Here is a 4220-nt window from a genome sequence, read left to right as displayed (position 1 = left end):
GGTATTGAGTTTAAGAGTCGTGAGATCTTGTTGCAGCTCTATAAAACTTTGGTTCGACCGCACTTGGAATACTGTGTCCTGTTCTGGTCACCCTATTCTAGGAAAGATGTGGATCCTTTGGAGACAGTTCAGAGGAGGTTTACCAGGATGCTGCCTGGACTGGAGGGCTTATCTTATGAAGAGAGTTGACTGAGCTCGGACTTTTTTCATTGGAGAAAAGGAGGAGGAGAGGGGACCTAATTGAGGTGTACAAAATAATGAGAGGCATAGATAGAGTCAATAGCCAGAGACTATTTCCCAGGGCAGAAATGACTAACACGAGGGGTCATAGTTTTAAGCTGGTTGGAGGAAAGTATAGAGGGGATGTGAGAGGCAGGTTCTTTACACAGAGAATTGTGAGAGCATAGAATGCGTTGCCAGCAGCAGTTCTGGAAGCAAGGTCATTGGGGACATTTAAGAGACTACTGGACATGCATATCGTCACAGAAATTTGAGGGTGCATACATGAGGATCAGTGGTCGGCACAACATCGTGGGCTGAAGGGCCTGTTCTGTGCTGTACTGTTCTATGTTCTATGCTGTAAGTTCTGGGATTTAGAAAATTAATCACTCGAAACCTGCATCCGCATTTTAAGTGATTAAAGACCTAACAGCAATCTAGGTTTGTTTAATATATTGCATCAGTTGTATGACACTTTGATCTTTCACTATACATTCTATGAACTATGATCCTGCCCCACCTGATAAAGGAGCAGCACCCCGAAAGCTTGTACTGTACTTCTAAATAAACCTGTTGGACTATAGCCTGGTGTTGTGTGATTTTTAACTTAATCCAACATAAGACTTTGAAAGAGGTGATTCCGGAATATCTGACTGATAATACTTGATATACGTAATCTTCACTGCTTTCTCCCTCACCCAACACCACCCCCCTCAAAAACAAAAGAGGGGCCTGGTGATATTCTTTCAAATACATACACTTGGGCCTCAATTTCTAAATAGACAAGTTATTTTGCAGATAATCCCTCTGGTTACCAGAGGGCCAAAGACCTACATCACCAGGACAGAAACATGTCCTTTCACTCAAGGATTTGATTTAAAAAAAAGATTAAAAATAGAACACTCTCTGGAAAGGGACTATTCCATTTGTTGATTTGGTACTGGCTTTAATCTGGCAGAAAATAAAATCATATCTGATTCAGTGTGCAGCAGAGACTGTATGACTGCAAGAACTCAAGGGAAAAAAACACAAACAAAACTGAATACTGCAGATACTGGAAATCTGAAAAAAGGAAAAAACAAATTCTGTAAACAGCCCAGCTTGCTTGTTTCGAAGTAGGTCTGGTAGCTTCTGTGGGCAGAAAAAAACAAAGTTTTCAGGACATCAACTTTGGGAAACATGGTCACTTCTAGATTTAAACTGTCATAATACTTGGTTTCCATCCTGCACTAACTACAAACTTTAGTCACCTGAACCTGGTAGCTTAGCAGTCATAAACCTTTTTAAATTGAAGAAGCAATCTTGTACTTAGTGCAAGCCATAGAGAAATGACTCCATAGTTCCATATAAATCTAATATATTCATTTTGTTCTTTACCCACCAAGTCTCAATATCACACCTGCCACTGTACATTATCTGCTGCTGTTTTGAAATATGGTTTGTAGTTGGAGTCTTTTAGTTGTATACAGACCAAAAAAGGTATCTGAGAGGCAGATGCGAGACTTAAACTTGATTATCTTCACTTTGGAAATTACATCTTAGAAGTACATGGAGTCAAATTAAGCTTTCACTTTAAAAACATAGGGAGGGGGATTCAAAATGGCAGTAACCTAACAGGTCTGCCTTTCCAGGCTCCGCACCATAATCCAGGTAGAGTGGCCTCGCTTTCCTGGCCATTTTTGTAAAAATCAGCAGTTTAAAGTCCCCAAATTAGTAATCTAATTCTCTGAATATTACTTTGAACATTTGGGGGAGATGGCTAAAGGGGCCGCGTGGATCGCAACATGCAAAGCACTCCCCTACAGCAATGGATGTGCCCATGGCCGCAGTGCCACCTCCCACGGAGGTGTCTTTGAACCCATCTGAGCAGCACAGTCTGGTCTTGAAGTTCATCAAACTCCGAGAGTAGATTGAATCAGCACTGGGGGAGTCCCAGACCAGACTGGAATCGATCTCGGCCATACTACAAAACACGAGCAGGTGATCCAACATCTTTGGCAGCGCGTGGAGGAGGTGGAGCAGCGAACCGCGATATCGGAGACCGGGGCAGAATCCTCAGAAGGGTGGGTTCAGGTCCTGGAAGCACAGGTGCAGGCCTTGATGGATCAGGTCGACGACCTTGAGAATCAAGGTTGGAGAAAAAATGTCTACATCATTGGGTCGCTGGAGCGAGAGGAAGGTCGTCATCTGGTCAGTTTCCTGGAGCAATAGCTCCCACAGCTCCTGAGACTGGAACCCGAATCGGGCCAGGTGCGAGATGAGCGGACTCACCAGATCGTGGTGCACGGGCCTGGATCGGACCAGCGCCACCCTCCGCTCTGAGTGCGATTTCAGTGTTATAGAGATAAACAAATGGTTACAGAAGCTTCCAGAACGTTCGGGAAAGACCCACAGGCCCTGATCTAGAAGGGGTCGAAATCATGTTCTTTCAGAAATTTTCTGGGGCTGTGGTCAGAAAGAGGAAACCCTATGATGAAGTAAAGAAGAGACTGAGAGACTCGAACATTCAATATTCTTTAAGGTACCTGGCAGTGTTCAGCAGAGAAGGCAAAAGATTTCCTAGATACTTTAAAATAGACTGGTTGGATCAAATACTATGGACCATGCTGTTTCCTTTGTTCTCCCGGCTGTTTACTTCGTTTGCCTGACTTGGTGCCTGTAATATGTGGGGTTAGTGAGTTTTGAGAAGATTTGTAACTCCGGTTGAGGTTTTGGATGTAGGTTTGCTCGCTGAGCTGGAAGGTTCAATTCCAGATGTTTCATTACCCTACTAGGTAACATCTTCAATGGGCCTCAGGCAAAGCGCTGCTGAAAATTCCTGTTTTCTATTTATAATTTTGGGTTGGTCCTGTTCCTTTTCTCACCCCCTAAAACGTAACCGGAAGTGACTTCACCACAGGAAATGACATCATCAACCCAAACTACAAACAGAAAGCAGGAATATTTAGCAGTGCTTTGCCTGAGGCCCACTGAAGATGTTGGCTGAAAATGTGTTGCTGGGCTTTTCCAGCAACACATTTTCAGCTCTGATCTCCAGCATCTACAGACCTCACTTTCTCCACTGAAGATGTTACCTAGCAGGGTAACGAAACGTCTAGAAATTAACCTTCCAGCTCAACGAGCAAACCTACATCCAATATGGGGGCTGTTTCTTCTTTCCCTTTCTTGTTATCTTTACTAGTCCCTTTTATATCATTTTCCTGGTTAGGGGTGGTCATTTCTTTTGTTGATAACAAGTGGGATCAATGTATGGGCTAGATGCCCACTTTTAATTTCCAGGTATATAAGATATATGCGATTAGATTCCCTATAGTGTGGAAGCAGGCCCTTCAGGTCCACACTGACCACTTTGGATAGTTATGGCCAACTGGTGTCACTGGTCACTTTGGATAGTTATGGCCAACTGTTTTGTTTACATCGTGCACCTGGAATATAAAGGGGCGATACTCACCGGTTAAAAGAAACTGCTCTTGAATCTCAGAAAGGAGAGGGTCGCTGTTGCTCTGCTACAACAAACTCATTTTGATGATAAAGGACCATCTAAAGGTACAGCAGGGAGGGTTCTTCTCGGATGAGCTTGGGCGATCTGATCCTCAAAGCACTAATACACGGGGAGGAGTCTGTACAGCCCCTCACATTTTTAAATCATGCATTTTCCAGGCTGATGGCCCTTGGAGTGCGCCACACGATTATAGGGGGAGACTTCAACGGTCTTATGGATCCTGATGTGGACAGAATGCCAAGGGGTTGTCTGGGCATCTCCCCGCAATCCAAACAGTTGGTAGACCTATGTGGGGAGTTGGGGTTGGTGGATATGTGGCGATGTCTTTACCCTAAGGGAAGGGATTTTACTTTCTTCTCTAACCCGCACAAGTGTCATACATGGATTGATATGTTTTTTGCCCTGCTGACTTTTTTGGATTCGGTACTAACCTGTAAGATTGGGAATATAGCTATCTCGGACCATGCGGCAGTGTATTTGGAGATTAAGATCGGGGTAA

The sequence above is a fragment of the Chiloscyllium plagiosum genome, chromosome 34 (genome assembly GCF_004010195.1).
Source record: "Chiloscyllium plagiosum isolate BGI_BamShark_2017 chromosome 34, ASM401019v2, whole genome shotgun sequence".
Classification (NCBI taxonomy): domain Eukaryota; kingdom Metazoa; phylum Chordata; class Chondrichthyes; order Orectolobiformes; family Hemiscylliidae; genus Chiloscyllium; species Chiloscyllium plagiosum.
This window is presented reverse-complemented; position numbering follows the sequence as displayed.